The sequence below is a fragment of the Schistocerca nitens genome, chromosome 9 (assembly GCF_023898315.1).
Source record: "Schistocerca nitens isolate TAMUIC-IGC-003100 chromosome 9, iqSchNite1.1, whole genome shotgun sequence".
NCBI classification, from domain to species: domain Eukaryota; kingdom Metazoa; phylum Arthropoda; class Insecta; order Orthoptera; family Acrididae; genus Schistocerca; species Schistocerca nitens.
In genome coordinates, this window is record NC_064622.1 from 402,739,350 (window position 1) to 402,758,123 (window position 18,774).

Sequence of the window (18,774 nt, forward strand, 5' to 3'; positions counted from 1 at the left end):
CATCTTTTGAGTGATAGAGAACACTCTGAAAGATTTTAGTTGCTTTGGGTTAAAACTGAATTTCCTTTTTCTCTGATTTACACTACGTACCTGAAACATAATAATGTAATTTTTGGTTACAGTTCAACTTGTGCGGCTTTCAACTTCAAAGTGGCCACAATTTACCATTTTATTCACTGTTTTCCGAGGAATATTGTACCGTAATCAGACATTATTAAGTTGGAATAATCTGTTGTTATGTGACAATATGTGAGAGGACACGAAAGTTTAAAATAAAAACATTTTCCTTCGGGCCGGATTTGAACCAGCGACCTATGGATAACTGCCATTCAACCACTACAGTCCACCGCTCTACCAACTGAGCTACCGAAGGAATGTACCAGATAACGTGTAACCTTTGGTACACATCAAGGAAACCGGACTGCGCGCCTGGGCCGGAACGTCGATACAGCTTACGTAAGCGGGCTGTGGCGCTGCGCTGGCGAATTCATTTAAAAAGATGGCAGTGTGTTATCGCGCCTCACCACAGACTGTCGTCACGATTGGCTTACGAAGAGCCACTGCGGTTGGTTTCCGATAGTGTTGCCGACAGCAAGCATTGCATGTTCAGGTTGCATTGTAGATCTCATATATTAACACTCAGTTCCCCAAGCAAGTCGAGACGCGTTCGGTAACAAACCAGGGTCGCTCCCGTGTTGTTTTAAGCAGCTCTATTAGCTTCGGTGCGTCTTTGCGTTTAACATAGGTACAATCAGTGCTGTTGAGGTATTCGGTCGAATAACACACGCGATTATTCGCCGTGAATTATCTTGCAGTACGACACTGGAAGTGTTGCTTATGGATGGAATTTCTAACGAAGTGGCTGGTCAAAGGCGACGCTTGTCACTGGCCTATTACGAAATTAAATATCACAGAGAAGTGCATTATAAGTAGTCATAAACTTACTCTGGGAACTCTTGTTTTTCATGGTTTCGTATTGTACGTGGACAAATTACGTCGATGAGAATACTTGCGCCGTCAATTACATAAATATACCATATGCTGACACATCATCTCCATGACGTGACTTCATCGTCGATCATTTCCATGGTGTTATGACGCATAGTTAATTGACATTTCACTGATTATATTATATCATGTAATTTCTATTCATTTTTCATTGTAAATGATTTATTATAACTATACGTTTATACAATAACTGAAGAGAGACACGTATACAGCATTTCTAGAAATTACGTTAAGTAAAACTGAGAGTAACAGGATTTTCATTATACTATATTGTAGCCTCTGTATAACATATGAAGGGGCTACTACACTGTACTGCGTTCTACGACTCAACGTGCCTTGAATTTTTTTATGAAAGAAGAATACCTCTAAGGAAACGCACTGTTAAAACTTTGCCGGCCGCGGTTCTAGGCGCTTCAGTCCGGAACCGCGCGACTGCTACGGTCGCAGGTTCGAATCCTGCCTCGGGCAAGGATGTGTGTGATGTCCTTAGGTTAGTTAGGTTTAAGTAGTTCTAAGTTCTAGGGGACTAATGACCTCAGAAGTTGAGTCCCATAGTGCTCAGAGCCATTTTGTTAAAACTTTTTGCTGCTAAGACTCACTGCAAGTATTTACAAAAAATGTTGAAAATTGCCAGATTCATAGCGCTCCAGGCGGCTGGAGAAATGATACCTAGTGGAGCTGTAGCATCTGATCGTGCTAGGTTCAAAAGTGGAATGAAAAATGAATGGTCCAACCGGGATTCGATCCCGTGCTCCGTGGGTTTTCAGCAAACACTTTACCACTTTTTTCCCTTAATTTTGATCGTCATTGTTCCCGTCATCTGATATGGGCGGACGTCACAGGACACCCCCTTAATTCAGTTCATCATTGAATACTTTAGCCGGCCCTCTGACCGAAAACGTAGAGCTACTGTACAGGCGCCCTAGATCCGCAGGTCCGACAAGCAGAGTGTAAATTTCAGCTTTTCTTCACGATAACGAGACGTTCGTTGTCTCGCGTTCTTTTCCGTTCCCTCTAGTTTAAACGCTTTTACACAGAGATACAAGTGAATGGTAGTGAACACTGCCGAATTTTCTTTGAGTGCTCATTGCCTTGCGTTCGCTTCCGTTCCCTCCCGTGTGAACCAGGCTTTAGGTACTTAAAATTGGCATATGTGCACACCGGATATTTACGCTACGCGGCGCTGCGCGCTCTTGTCGTAACTGCTTCCTCATTCACCGAATCGCACGGTCTGCAGGTTGGGCTGTACAAACGCTGTTACAGGCGATTTTTTGTGTGGCACAAATGAGTTATTTCAATATTTGAAACTGTTACAGTGCGCCTTAGCAGTCAAAATTTTGGCAGTGCTTTTATTAAAGTGTATTCGTCCTACGTAAAAAAATTCATAGTAGCTTTCGATTAGGACAGTTGATATTTTTAAAAATATCAGGTAACCGATATATAGATATTTAAAAAAGTATCATCTTAAGCCCTCGACATATCGAAAATGTTATCGATATATCGAAATATCTACGTAACAGCACAAAAAAGAAAAAAGAAATATAGGCTGCACATTGTAAGTATACGGCCAGTTTCAGAGCTATATAGTTAAGTATTGATTTGTTATTAGATATTCCGTACATCAACGGAGTAGCAGCCTTCTTATCCCCCTTAGAGCAAGAACTGAAAGGAAAACGATGCACGTTCCCGCTTGGCGATAACCACTTCGCTAAGAATGGTAACTGCAGGTAAGTGGCACAGTAGAAGGTGTCCGATCGATCCGTCGTTCGGTTTCGTCACGTGTCGGATTTGTCTGGAACGCTTCATGTCGACTTGCCTGTTTTTTCATTTCTGCAAACGCCAGAAACCTAGCAGTTTTATCGTCAGAATTGCCTGATGCAGTTAAACGTTGCAGTTTCTGTCGGTAGCACCGAGCGCCGATTACGTCAGCATTTCCCCTCACATGTCTCCGCCCACCGCAAAGGCCAATGTTGTCATTTAATTTTTCGTGCATCAGTTTCAGCAACTGTTTTTAAGAACGCTCATGCGAAGAAATAGCACACTAGTTGCGTTAAAAATTGTTTTTTAACGCAACTGGTCTGAGTTTCGTCACATCGGGTATCTTGTTATTCCATATTCCATTTACACCGGAACCCCCCCCCCCCCCCCCGCGGTGCAATCGGACTTCTTCTTTCTTATTTGTAGCAACTATACTTGCTTCACACAGGCAAAGAGAAATACTGGACGTGATGAAAGCTCAAAAAGTACTAAGTCTCCTTCACACAGTGAAAGTAAAATTATGGTCTACAATTGCAAAAGAAGAACTTCAAATATTTATCGATAATTGCGAAAAAAATATTATATAAAATAGAAATATGGCACTTTACATTGTCGTTTCGATATCGATGTACCAGCAGACGGAACCTGCTGGTATTAATCGATAAATTTTGTAGACATTTTCGATATATCGATATTTCGTCAGCGGCCCTGGTCTCGACATGTCGAATTGGACCATTCCCTTGTCAGATGCTGTTCTTGAGAGCGAATTGAGGTTTGCGTGCGGATTGATTCATCTGACAGGGATGAATCGGGACATAGGTAGTTAACACTGGGCCCAGCGACACATGCGGCAGCCAGAGGCATCCGTGGAGAAAAATTTGTGCGCACAGTGTAACAAAGGTAGCACAGAAAACAACCCATTTACACTCTCACTAGATTTAGGTTTATTTTTCAAAGTAGTGCTAAAAGCCCAAGGAACGGAAAGAAATACACATTTGAGGGAGGGAAAGGGGTAGGAGCAACCAAATGACAGTCGCTTGTGTGGGAAAATGTTCTGGATGTTGGTGCCATGTTGGACGTCTGTCCAGTGTGGCACGAAGGTATCGGACATATGATGCCCAGTTTACTCCTGTTCCCCTGACGTTGACGGGCGGCAGAGCTGCTGGTACCAACCGCATCGTAATGGTGACCGCTTGCGGTTATTTGGTTGAAATCTGGTCTCCATTTTGTCACCCAATAGCTGAGTTTGTTTATCGCCATGTGAATTTTCGTTGCATTATCTTTGGATTAAGGCTCCTGATGCACGTGACGTGTCATGAACGTATAGGCCAGCTGTCATCAGCGTATATGGCTAGCTTCACCCGTTGTCCTCTAGGGATGTCTGCCGTATATAGCGTACATAGGATGTCGCCAAACGGTGGCGATGAGCCGTCGTGATGACATTCTGACGGCAGCTTGTACATGGAAAGTACCTCCATCCCAGAAGTTGCACAGTGATCTCACATGTGGTGTTGTGACTCCCTGTATTAGTAACTCATGGAATACTCTCTTTCAAATTCTGAAGGTGGCAGGGGTAAAATACAGGGAGCGAAAGGCTATTTACAATTTGTACAGAAACCAGATGGCAGTTATAAGAGTCGAGGGGCATGAATCGGAAGCAGTGGTTGGGAAAGGAGTGAGACAAGGTTGTAGCCTCTCCCCGATGTTATTCAATCTGTATATTGAGCAAGCAGTAAAGGAAACAAAAGAAAAATTCGGAGTAGGTATTAAAATTCATGGAGAAGAAGTAAAAACTTTGAGGTTCGCCGATGACATTGTAATTCTGTCAGAGACAGCAAAGGACTTGGAAGAGCAGCTGAACGGAATGGACAGGGTCTTGAAAGGAGGATATAGGATGAACATCAACAAAAGCAAAACGAGGATAATGGAATGTAGTCAAATTAAATCGGGTGATGCTGAGGGGATTAGATTAGGAAATGAGACACTTAAAGTAGTAAAGGAGTTTTGCTATTTAGGGAGTAAAGTAACTGATGATGGTCGAAGTAGAGAGGATATAAAATGTAGACTGGCAATGGCAAGGAAAGCGTTTCTGAAGAAGAGAAATTTGTTAACATCGAGTATAGATTTAAGTGTCAGGAAGTCGTTTCTGAAAGTATTTGTATGGAGTGCAGCCACGTATGGAAGTGAAACATGGACGATAACCAATTTGGACAAGAAGAGAATAGAAGCTTTCGAAATGTGGTGCTACAGAAGAATGCTGAAGATAAGGTGGGTAGATCACGTAACTAATGAGAAGGTATTGAATAGGATTGGGGAGAAGAGAAGTTTGTGGCACAATTTGACTAGAAGAAGGGATCGGTTCGTAGGACATGTTTTGAGGCATAAAGGGATCACAAATTTAGCATTGGAGGGCAGCGTGGAGGGTAAAAATCGTAGAAGGAGACCAAGAGATGAATACACTAAGCAGATTCAGAAGGATGTAGGTTGCAGTAGGTACTGGGAGATGAAGAAGCTTGCACAGGATAGAGTAGCATGGAGAGCTGCATCAAACCAGTCTCAGGACTGAAGACCACAACAACAACAACAACAATAGTTCTTCATGCCACGAGGAGTCGCAACCTCTCATGACGTCGAGCAACTCGTGATCGAAGGTCTTCACTGCATTCTCCGCTAAGAGAAGCACTTGGTGGGTTGTAGAATGAGCTTTCCGGAATTCGAAATGGACATCTGATAAAAGGTTTTCGACGTCCACACGGTCTAGTCGGCGTCGCAGAAAGAGACGCTCGAACACATTGTGTACTCCGCAGAGTATGATTATCGGTTGATAGCTTTCCGGGGATCGAGTGGCTTTTCCTTGCTTTCTGTTGAACTATGACTGCAGTTTCCTATCCAGGCGTGAGGCGCCAAATTCGATGGTCAACTGCGAAGCATTCCTGATACGTAGTGTGAAGGATGGCTACGCCACTTGTCAGATGGAGAACCAAGGACATCGGTGTAAGCGTGCACTACCGCCAGGTCGACCCAGCTTCCTCTGTCGGAAGCCGCATGCGGAAATACGGTCCACAGTGGCGTACAGCCATCCTCGTCGCTGCTATCGGAGTTAGTAAGTCGCCAACACAGCGTCATGCCACGAACTGCTAGCGCTGGATCTCATGCTGCGCTAAGTTAGAAACTTGCGTATGTGTTGCACTTCGTCGAGATGCGAAATTCGACCGCTTCTTTAATTACTCTGTTCCAGTATGAGGAACTCCATGACACAATTTTAGCACTTTTGCAGTCATTATTGTGCCCTGCACTGAGGCAATATGGCCACTATACATTTCTCTGCTTTATACATACGTGAGTGTATTCGATGTTCAACGCACCTATCTTCTATAGTGCGACAAGAATGTCCGCTGTATAGCTTCCCGCAGTTAGATGGGATCTTATAAACAGCAGATCTTCTCAAGACAATGTTGTCGTTAAGGTAACTTGCCTGTGAACGCCTGGAAAAATAGCAACAATTTTCGTAAAATTTACACGGCTCTAAGTAAAAAAAACTTGAACTCATGGTAGAATGAAAACTGTAGCATTGTGTTGCTGAACATTTAGATACACAATTAATACGTTGACTATATTACAATTTTTTGGTGATGATCCGTAAATTATATTTTTATATGCCGGTCCATACTTGGAACCTATGCACTCAGATACTTGCAACTTTAAGTAAACATTAACAACATGTCTATCTGAAAAGAAGACTGCAATAATTTCATTTCAGTCACAAGTTTTTATTCTAGAAATGTTTAAACCTAATAATCAAAATTATGGTTACTTTGTTTATAACTAATCAGTATGTATTTTCCTTCCTGTTGATAATACATTAGTGTCTGCAGTTTACTTTCCTCCAAATTATACCCTGAAACGTCTCAAAAAAAAAAATCAGACCTCCAGCTCAAAAATATATTTTCTGTGCATAAAATACACATGCCACGAAATTTCATTCCTGGGAAATTCAATTTAGTGTTGTATTTGAACTATGACTCATCTCTGTTGTGCCTAATATACTCCAATTGCATAGTATTCTTGGTTTACGTCTTCCTCATCTTGCCTATTCCTTTTCTTGTTTGTCCTTGTTAATTCTGGCCTCTCTATTTGCCTGAAGGGCCCATTTTCAGCTTCGGCCACTCTCGTGGAATCAGTTGCCAACAATGACTTTTTCCTGTTAAAACTAGAATATATTCCTAGCAACTGTACAACTTCACACCTGCTGATTGCCCCGCATTAAAACAATTGCAGGCATAACAACTTTCGAGCAAGATAAAATAGCAGCAACTTTGAACTACAGAAACGTTCGTAAGGAAAACAACGCTCGAGAAGCAAAGATATTCAAGGGAAACATAAGATCATCGCAAAGCGTACCTTTTAACAGGACTGCCAACTTGAAAAACAGTTGTATAGTATATGTTTCTCGAGCAGGAGTCTAATGACAACACTGACGCGTGCAAGTAGTGCGAACAAGGTTGTGGACGAACACCGAGTGATCTGTAAGTTGATTTTTGAATAACTTCCTGATGATCAATTCAGTTCTTTTAATCACTATCTGCTAAAATAAATAGCGATTTAAGCAGAAAAAGATTTGAAGCGGATACACAGACAAGCTACCTTAAATGAATCTAGACGACTATTTTTGGCGGACGGAAGGCGCATAACCTTATGTTTCTTCTAGTTTCAAACATAGACCACCGACACACGGGAAGACAGCCATTCCTGTCTATCCTTCACTTTCTTCTAGCTCTTTGTCTGAGCACGCTACTTCTTTGCGAAGGATCGTGACAGCTGTTAAGACCGTGTGTGTCCCTTGCGCCTAGAGGAGACGGTCAGCTCCGCCGCTAAAATATTATGGGGACTTCGCCCAAGAACAATTTCTGCAACTAGTCCATCGGGAAAGCCTCGTGCAACCCTACCAATATTAGTTTACACCCCATCGACGACGAGCTCACTGTTTAACTTGCGGGAACGTGGAGGTATAAACTATTCGTACTTCCCTGACAACAAAAGTCAAGCCAACAGAATGGGAGGAGAAACGAAATGAAACTTCATAGGATGAGAGGGGAAGTGACGTGTGTGATTACAAAATCGAGTCAGATTTACAAAGGACTTGGCATTATCAGCCCACATGTCAGTATGACGTTGCATCACTTTTCGCCTGGATACAGGCACTGATTCGTTTGTGAAGGGTGGCATTAGGCCGTTGTAACTCCTCCTAAGGCAAGCTGGCTCACAATTGTTGTAAACGGTCCTAGTTATTGTGGATACTGAAAGTGGGACCGAAGTGACGATCGAGTCGACCTCACACATACTCTAACGGGGACCAATATGGCGATCTTGCTGGCTGTGGGAGTATCTCTACATTCAACAGACAAATAGTAGAGAGACGTACCATGTGAGGACGACCGTTTTCCTATCGAACAATCGATCATGATACTGACCTATAATTTACACACATCAACAACGTTTTGCCTCACCCCGGTTCCCAGAACTCCTGAAAATAGACATTGACTGTGGATACTGTATCACACAGATCCTTTGACTTTTCAGAGATATCACTAAACCCGCCCAAAAATGTAAACAACCATGCATGAGCAGCGCCTATTAGACGGAGGGGGTGCGACAGCCGATCAGTTTAAGTCATTCCACCAGGAAGGAGGTACACGGCTCGTGTTGTCTGTAGTATAACCATGCCTAGACGGTCAATACCGCGGTTCGATCGCGCCCGCATTGTTACTTTGTGCCAGGAAGGACTCTCAACAAGGGAAATGTCCAGGCGTCTCGGAGTGAGCCAAAGCGATGTTGTTCGGACATGGAGGAGATACAAGAGAGACAGGCACTGTCGATGACATGCCTCGCTCAGGCCGCCCAAGGGCTACTACTGTAGTGGATGACCGCTACCTACGGATTATGGCTCGGAGGAACCCTGGCAGCAACGCCACCATGTTGAATAATGTTTCTTGTGCAGCTACAGGACGTCATCTTACGACTCAAACTGTGCGCAATAGGCTGCATGATGCGCAATTTCACTCTCGACGTCCATGACGAGGTTTATCTTTGCAACCACGACACCATGCAGCGCGGTACACAATGGCCCAACAACATCGCCGAACGGACCGCTCAGGATTGACATCACGTTCTCTTCACTGATGAGTGTCGCATACGCCTTCAACCAGACAATCGTCAGAGACGTGTTTGGAGGCAACCCGGTCAGGCCGAACGCCTTAGACACATTGTCCAAGGTGGACGGTTCCCTGCTGTTTTCGGGTGTCATTATGTTGAGCCGACGTACTACGCTGGTGGTCAGGGAAGGCACCGTAACGGCTGTACGATACGTGAATGCTGTCCTCCGACCGATAGTGCAACCATATCAGCAGCATATGGGCGAGGAATTCGTCTTTATGGACGACAATTCGCGCCCCCATCGTGGACATGTTGTGATTGACTTCTTCAGGATAACGACATCGCTCGACTAGAGTGGCCAGCATGTTCTCAAGACATGAACCCTATCGCAACTTGTATGGGATAGACTGAAAAGGGCTGTTTATAGATGACGTGACAGACCAACCACTCTGATGGATCTACGCCGAATCGCCGTTGAGCAGTGGGACAATATGGACCAACAGTGCCTTGATGAACTTGTGGACAGTATGCCACGACGAATACAGGCATTCATCAATGCAAGAGGACGTGCTACTGAGTATTGGAGGTACCGGTGTGTGCAGCAATCTGGACCACCACCTCTGAAGTTCTCGCTCTATGGTGGTACAACATGCAATGTGTGTTTTTCATGAGCAATAAAAAGAACTGAAATGATGTTTATGTTGATCTCTATTCCAATTTTCTGTACAGGTTCCGAAACTCTTGGAACTGAGGTGATGCAAAACATTTTTTGTACAACACATGAGGAGTCAGGGTCTTCGCGACGTACTGGTTTACTGTCAGGCCACCTCAATCGCTACAGCCGTCATCTGAAGTTATACTTGATCATTCCCCACAGCATGATGCCAGGAGTAACACCGCTGTATCTCACCAAAACGTTAGAACAATGGGACGTTTCCCCGCCATGCTCGCCGACGATTGGTATCCGGGATCCAGTCGCATCAATGTGACCACCGCCTATGTTCCATGTCGACGTCCAGTAATCACTCACATAAGGCAGGTAGCAGCACTAGTAGTGGAGGGTATATAAAGTGTGTTGGCAGTGCGCGGACGACGGCTCCAGAAATATTTACGGGCGAAAAGAATGGTTCAAATGGCTCTTAGCACTATAGGACTTAACTTCTGAAGTCATCAGTCGCCTAGAACTTAGAACTAATTAAACCTAACTAACCTAAGGACATCACACAAACCCATGCCCGAGGCAGGATTCGAACCTGCGACCGTAGCGCCTAGAACCGCACGGCCACTCCGGCCGGACGGGCGAATAGAGACGCAACTGTTGAGCAGCTGACTGCCCACATAAACCAAAGGGCTACCAAAAATGTCCCCTCAACGACCGTTCAGCGAAACGTTGCTGCATACAAGCCTCCACAGCAGGCGCCTGGATCATGCACACACGCTGACTGCTGTTCATCGGCGACGAAGACTGCAAGCCAAAACTGCAACTGGACGTCCACTGAGTGGCGACAGGTGGTATTTTGAGATGAATCGTGTTTTATGCTTCATCGGACAGACGGCTGTTCACGTGTACGGCGTGAAACTTCTGAAAGAAAACACTGCAAGAATCATCTGAAGGCTCCAGGCCGGAGGGCAGTCACTGGGTGATCTCGTCATTCTGGTAGGCGCAATGCATCGACCCAAGTATGCATCTGTCCTTGGGGAACCACGTCCATCCGTAAATGTACTTCTTTTTTCTTGGCATGATGGCATCTACCAGCAGGACAATGGAACACGTCACACAGCTCGCGGGGTTGTGTGCATGGGTTGAAAGGCACCAAGACGATGTCCGCAGCTCGTGGTCTTGCGGTAGCGTTCTCGCTTCCCGCGCACGGGGTCCCGGTATCAAACTAGCTCTACGATTACACTGTCCAATGCTTCCTACTGTATTGCTCTTTGCTCAATCTGAAAAAAAAAATAGTTTTAATAATTCGCTATAAGGGTAATGTCCTTTTCTTTTATCATGGTTTGTTCAGTATGTTAAGATAGTTTTTCATGAGTGTTCCCCTTTGGATACCACTATGCTCACCAAACAACGGCTGACAGTTGATACACTCGTTAATATTTCTGTGAAACTGATTTCGTATCTAGTGCATATCCCACTAAGGTCTCGTTTTCAAGACCCAACGTAAAATGCCTCCCTTTTTGTTTTCTAACCCTAGATTTAATAATAAGATAGCAAAAATTCAACATTATTTTAAAATGAATAGAGCACATCCACAACTCAAAATATATATAAAAATAATAACAATAATAATAATAACACAACTAGTAATAAGTAAAATTTCCATAAAACAACTTTTATTTATTAATTATGCTGTGTAAATAACTAGATCGTGCAATCACTGCTTATTCCAAATTCTTTCTACCACATGTACAATGTAGTGTATAAAGACTCAGAAAAAGCTAAACTGAAATAATAAACAGCGCAAGAAACTACTAACGAACTCAGACTGACAGACTATCTAAAGATATAAAAAAAAGCACAAAATGAAATCATTACCTGGACAGTAACAGAAAAATAAAAGCAAAGAATGGATTGTCTCGTCTGAACAAGTAAAATGCAAACTGTATTTGTAAAACGAAATTTTTATTTTGTAAATAAAAGTCTATATACGTTAAAAAAAAAGGTTCGATTCCCTGCGGGGTCAGGGATTTTCTCTGCCTCGAGGTGACTGGGTGTTGTGTGTCATTCATCATCATTTCATCCTCATTGTCTCGCAAGTCGCCGAAGTGGCGTCAGCTCAAAAAAAAATGGCTCTGAGCACTATGGGACTCAACTGCTGTGGTCATAAGTCCCCTAGAACTTAGAACTACTTAAACCTAACTAACCTAAGGACAGCACACAACACCTAGCCATCACGAGGCAGAGAAAATACCTGACCCCGCCGGGAATCGAACCCGGGAACCCGGGCGTGGGAAGCGAGAACGCTACCGCACGACCACGAGATGCGGGCTGGCGTCAGCTAAAGAGAACTTGTGATACGGCGGCCGAACTGCCCCGCATGGGGCCTCCCAACCAACAATGCCGTACAATCATTTCATTTCATTACCAAGATGATTTTACCATATTCCTCTGGCCACCAAACTCCCCTGATTTAAAGCCGGCTGGGGTGGCCGAGCGGTTCTAGGCGCTACAGTCTGGAACCGCGCGACCGCTAGGGTCGCAGGTTCGAATCCTGCCTCGGGCATGGATGTGTGTGATGTCCTTAGGTTAGTTGGCTTTAAGTAGTTCTAAGTTCTAGGGGACTGATGACCTCAGAAGTTGAGTCCCATAGCGCTCAGAGCCATTTGAACCATCCCCTGATTTAAACCTGAACGAGAATCTCAGGGGTCACCTCGATTGGGCTGTTCGCGCCACGGATCCTCAACCGAGGAACCTAGTGGAGCTGGGCACAGCACTAGAGTCGACATGGCTCCACATCACCTTGCAGAAGGTCACTTACTCTCTTCCTGCACGTCTCGTGGCGGTCTACGCTTCGGAAGGTGGTATTTCAGGCTTCTGACAATTGGACACATTAGTGTGGCTGGACAGTGTCACAGCGAACTGTAACTGTAATCATTTACTTACCTTCCGTCAACGCGTACGTGTACGAAATTACATGACATCCGACCATGTCTTCCGGATGCTTCAGTTTTCCGTTAGACAGCGTGTAATTTAGAAATATTGCAAAATTATTAATAGGGAGCTATAAATCAGCCTAGTAATAAACACGGAACGAGCACAGAACTTCAAAGAAGTCAGCGGTGACGGCGAAACAATAGGACTGAAGTCCTTGGAGAGCGGCGGGTCCGTGGGATTTCCTCACCTTGCACCTGCTGCTAGCCGTCCGAATGCCAAGAGCAGATCCTGAAGGGAGGCCAGCATTTCGCTCGTGAGAGCCCCCGCCGCCGCCCCTGCCTTATCGGCTCGTTCATCAGGAATTCGGCCGCGGAGCGTCACGAACTGCGTTTGTCTCTCGCGCCGCTCCGTTTGAAACCCGATTCTCCGTAATTAATCGCTCGCTTCGAGAGCAGCGCGTGTGCCAAACGGCCGCATCGTGATGTGGCGACGCCAGGCTGTCAGCCACAGGGACGCTCTAAAAGTATAGCCTCATCGTCCCGCTTTTCTTCTTTTTTTTCCCTCCCCTTCTTCATCAGCAGACGTAGAGACTTTGTTGTACATTTATAAGCACACAGGAAAAAGCTTAGCCACTGTTAGCACACATATCTCTAATATTCACTGGGGTAACTCGAGCTTGGTTCGCTGCAAGGCCACTTGGAGCGCAGCACTCCACCATCTCAGTTTCTTATTGGACGAGTTAAAGTCATCCATAATTTACAATGAAATGAACACCCCTAGCTGCTTACAGGCGTTGCCATACGTCAACGGGGACAGACGAAAATGTGTGCCCCGACCGGAACTCGAACCCGGGATCTCCTGCTTACATGGCAGACGCTCTATCCATCTGAGCCACCGAGGACACAGAGGATAGCGCGACTGCAGGGATTTATCTCTGGCACACCTCCCGCGAAACCCACATTCTCAACGTATTGTCCCGCACTACATTCGTAGTGCCCCCGCCCACTTATACTCATTACTCGCGGCGCGTTGCCGATTCCCGTAAGAGTTCGGGCACTGTTTGTGCATTCGCACAGAAGAAGAAGATGGTCAAGTGGCCGGTGAGCCTTAACTATATATATATATATATATATATATATATATATATACTAAGATGGTATCTGTTCTTTCGGACAAGGGAAATTAGAGCTCGTACTGAAACGATCAGACAGTCGTTTTTCCCTCGTGCGTTCCGTGTGCGGAACAGAGGGGGGGGGGGGGGGGGGATTTGACTTTGGCGTGAATTGTGCCATCCACCACACATCGCTTGGTGGCTAGCGGAGTATGGAGTATATATGTAGATATGTAGATGTAGATGTATCGCATCGATAACCCTCAAGCCCCGCGACCTTTATTGTAATGTGTCGTATCGCATATCGTGCCGCCTTAGTGAGAACGGCACCATAAACGCCTCAGTGGGTCATCGGTGCACCCGACGCACTCCATCATATAAAAAGAAGAGAGACAGTCACTCAGCGGGCTATCCGTTTCCAATCACCTAGTGTCCAATTTCTGTGTTGTTTGTCTCAGTCAAGACGTGCAGTTTAACACTGAGGTGACAAAAGTCATGGGGTATCTCCTAACATCATGTCGGACCACCTTTTGCCGGTGTAGTGCACTAACTCGAGAGGCATGGACTCAACAAGTCGTTGGAAGTCCCCTGCAGAAATACTGAGCTATGCTTCTCTATAGCCGTCCATAATGCGAGATTGTTACCGGAGCAGGATTTTGGACACTGAATGGCCTCTGGATTATGCCCCATAAATATTCGTTAAGATTCATGTTGGGCGATCTGAGTGGTCAAATCATTCGTTCTAGTTGCCCAAAACGTTCTTCAGACATTGGCCCAGTGACATGGCACACTGTCATCCAAAAAAATTCCGTCTTTGTTTGGGAACATGAAGTCGATGAGTGGCTGCGAACGGTCTCCAAGTATGCTGTTTGAGGCTTTCCCGGCGCTGCATCTGCTTGATGGGTTCCCGGGATTTACGCCGGATAATATTGTAAAAACCGCACAATATTTCCGCGAGACAACTGCCCGCCATCTTCAGGTGCTACTGTCGCGTCGCTGAGAAGCGCGCCAATTTATATGCTGGCTTTCTAGAACAGCGCAGGCGCCAGCGGGGCATAACGTCATCGAAGACCAATCGTAGACAGCGTCGAATACCAGAGCCCTCTGCTGGAGAAACGGGTCGCGGTCTGCGGAAGCGCGCCGCGGCGCGGGAAAATGCGGCCGGGAGTGACGGACCCCGTTCGCGCGCGCGAGGTGTTGGCGCGCGATTTAAGCATCTGCGCTGAGGCTTCCCATCTGCGTTGACTCGCTGCGGTTGCTAATCTGTGGCTGACGATTCCTTAGTGCCGCCAAGGCTGGCTCCCAGGCCTTACTCAGGTGAAACCCCGTGTCTCTGTTTATTAGGTCACTGCTTATACGTATTTCGAGCGCCTCTTTGATGATGGAGTCCCAGTATGTGGAAGCATGCGAGAGGATCTTGGTTTCTTCATAATTCATGCCGTGTCCCGTGTCAAGGCAATGTTCAGCAACCGCAGATTTCTCTGGCTGACCCAACCTCGTGTGACGTTTATGTTCGTCGCATCTGTCTTTGACCGTACGACACGTCTGGCCAATATAAGATTTCCCACATTGGCACGGGATTTTATATATTCCTGGTCTCCTCAGGCCGAGGTTGTCTTTAACAGAGCCCAGCATTGATTTCACTTTTGCTGGAGGCCGGAAAACACATTTAATCCGGTATTTCTTGAAAATTCTGCCCACCTTAAAAGACACGCCACCCACATACGGTAGAAAAACCAACCCCGTGGTGGTGTCTGCTTCTTCAGGTTGTTCTTGAGGTTTGGAGCGTGCTGGTCGAAACGCGTTGCCGATCTGCTTCTCGGAGTACCCGTTCTGGGCAAATACAGAGCGGAGATGGCTGAGCTCTGCCGATAAGCTGTCCTGATCTGAGATGGCTCTAGCCCTATGCACTAGCGTCCGTAATACACCGCTGCGCTGTGAGGGATGATGACAACTCGTAGCTTGTAAATACAAGTCTGTGTGCGTAGGCTTCCGGAACACACTGTGACCCAAGGAGCCGTCTCCTTTTCTACGCACCAAAACATCCAGAAACGGGAGCTCACCATCTTTTTCTACCTCCATGGTAAAACAGATACTTGGATGGAGGGAGTTCAGATGTTCCAGGAAAGAAGGAAGCGTTGCTGTCCCATGCGGCCATACCACAAACGTATCATCTACATATCTCCAAAAACATTTGGGTTTCAGAACCGCCGTCTGAAGTGCTTTGTCCTCGAAATCTTCCATAAAAAGATCAGGACAGCTTATCGGCAGAGCTCAGCCATCTCCGCTCTGTATTTGCCCAGAACGGGTACTCCGAGAAGCAGATCCGCAACGCGTTTCGACCAGCACGCTCCAAACCTCAAGAACAACCTGAAGAAGCAGACACCACCACGGGGTTGGTTTTTCTACCGTATGTGGGTGGCGTGTCTTTTAAGGTGGGCAGAATTTTCAAGAAATACCGGATTAAATGTGTTTTCCGGCCTCCAGCAAAAGTGAAATCAATGCTGGGCTCTGTTAAAGACAACCTCGGCCTGAGGAGACCAGGAATATATAAAATCCCGTGCCAATGTGGGAAATCTTATATTGGCCAGACGTGTCGTACGGTCAAAGACAGATGCGACGAACATAAACGTCACACGAGGTTGGGTCAGCCAGAGAAATCTGCGGTTGCTGAACATTGCCTTGACACGGGACACGGCATGAATTATGAAGAAACCAAGATCCTCTCGCATGCTTCCACATACTGGGACTCCATCATCAAAGAGGCGCTCGAAATACGTATAAGCAGTGACCTAATAAACAGAGACACGGGGTTTCACCTGAGTAAGGCCTGGGAGCCAGCCTTGGCGGCACTAAGGAATCGTCAGCCACAGATTAGCAACCGCAGCGAGTCAACGCAGATGGGAAGCCTCAGCGCAGATGCTTAAATCGCGCGCCAACACCTCGCGCGCGCGAACGGGGTCCGTCACTCCCGGCCGCATTTTCCCGCGCCGCGGCGCGCTTCCGCAGACCGCGACCCGTTTCTCCAGCAGAGGGCTCTGGTATTCGACGCTGTCTACGATTGGTCTTCGATGACGTTATGCCCCGCTGGCGCCTGCGCTGTTCTAGAAAGCCAGCATATAAATTGGCGCGCTTCTCAGCGACGCGACAGTAGCACCTGAAGATGGCGGGCAGTTGTCTCGCGGAAATATTGTGCGGTTTTTACAATATTATCCGGCGTAAATCCCGGGAACCCATCAAGCGGTCTCCAAGTAGCCGAACATAACTATTTGCAGTCAGTGATCGGTTCAGGTAGACCAGAGGACCCAGTCCATTCCGTGTACACACAGCCCACATCACTATGGAGCCATAATCAGCTTGCACAGTGCCTTGTTGACAATCTGCGTCCATGAATTCTTTGGATCATACTCGAACCCTACCATCAGCTCTTACCAAATGAAATCGGGTCTCATATGATCAGGCCACAGCTTTCCAGCCATTTAAGTTCCAACCGATATGGTCACAAGCTCCAGACAGGCGCTGTAGGCGGTGTCCTGACGTTAGCACAGAAATTCGCGTCACTGACAACTCTATGCAAACGCCGCTGCTTTCAGTTGTTTAATTAAGGCGGTCGGCCACTGCGTTGTCCGTGGTGAGAGGTAACGTTTGAAATATGTTATTCTCGAAACATTCTTGACACTGTGACCTGAATTCCTTAACGATTTCTAAAATGGACTGTCCTATGCACCTAATTCTCCAACTACCGTTCCTTGTTGAAGGTGTGTTAATTCCCGACGTGCGGTCATAATTATGTCGAAAACCATTTCAGATGAATCACCCGAGTACCTATGACAGCTCCGTCAATGCACTGCACTGTACCATGTGTACGCTGTACTATCGCCACCTGTATATGTTTGTATCGCTACGCCATGACTTTCGTCACCTCAGTATGTTTGCCTCTGACAGTAATGGCCTTTTGCGAGGGACACGATGCCAAATGTGCATTGCATTCAGTACCCTTAGCAAAGATCGCTCGGAAACTCGGTTGCGATGGACCGGCTTCAGTGACAACAGCAGCAGCTCCTGTCTGATCTGAAACCGGTTGTCGTTGCTAAGGCGTGACACTCTCTTCTCGTCCCTGTCGATTTGGATCTCTTTACAGTCGTAGTTCTTACGCCGTGTTACACCATACTTTGTAGACTGGTCGGACAGAACGTGTACACACATCGGGCAGCTTTATTCACGATCTGGTAACGGAAATGTACAAGCATGATGTCTACTTTGTGTCATTTTTCACGTTTCCACGTCCGTTCACTCGATTTCATACAAACGACTGGCACATAGACACTACCCAACTGCCACGACATACGTCAGTGGTATGGTGCGGGGTGGTCGGCATGATCGCATGGTGTCAGTTTCACGCTCTCTGCAGAGCTTCATAGTGAACAGTGTTCTCTTTTAAGGGAGTGACTAATATTTAGCCTCGTGAACGTACTAGATTTATGTATGTTAAATGGACGCAGACATTTCTGCCTAATAATGTATTGTACAGTTGAACAAAAATGATATAGTCGTGTTCCTTCAGATTCAACAAATCAATTTATATGCAGACCAAACGAAAATTTGTTCCACGGCCGGGATTCGAACATGGGTGTCTTGGTCACTAGGCAGACGCGTTAACCACTGGTACATTTGCACGAGTCTGGGTAAGCATCCTTCGCACAAATAACGTCCTTGGCAAGACTGCTGATAGTACGTGGGGCTCTCGATCAGAAACCCTGAGAACGAAGTGACTAGCAACATGTCTGGATGAAAACAATGTTGTTGTTGTTTTTGTGGTCTTCAGTCCTGAGACTGGTTTGAAGCAGCTCTCCATGCTACCCTAACCAATAGATTGTGGTCAGAGTCCATATCTAACCCTGGAAATGTCTTACAGTTTAAAACCTGGTTCCTAAATCTATGTCTTACCATTATACGAGGTGCATTCAAGTTCTAAGGCCTCCGAATTTTTTTCTCCGGACTGGAAAGAGATAGAAACATGCGCATTGTTTTAAAATGAGGCCGCATTCATTGTCAATACGTCCCAGAGATGGCAGCACCGTACGGCAGATGGAGTTTTACCGCCAGCGGCAAGAATGAGAACTGTTTTAAATACTTAAAATGGCGA

The 18,774-nt window shown here is 46.0% G+C and overlaps 2 protein-coding genes and 1 non-coding gene across 3 annotated transcripts in view; 1 reads left to right on the forward strand and 2 right to left on the reverse strand.

Annotated features, from left to right (window-relative positions):
* LOC126204276 (uncharacterized) overlaps positions 1-18,774 on the reverse strand; it is a 681,498-nt gene that overhangs the window by 246,682 nt on the left and 416,042 nt on the right. The gene's annotated exons all lie outside the window — the stretch shown is intronic.
* LOC126202875 (superoxide dismutase [Cu-Zn]-like) overlaps positions 1-18,774 on the forward strand; it is a 151,901-nt gene that overhangs the window by 65,341 nt on the left and 67,786 nt on the right. The window lies entirely within an intron of this gene.
* On the reverse strand, positions 285-373 carry Trnay-gua (transfer RNA tyrosine (anticodon GUA)). The gene is given in 2 exon segments: positions 285-320; positions 337-373. It is a non-coding gene; the product is annotated as a tRNA-Tyr (tRNA).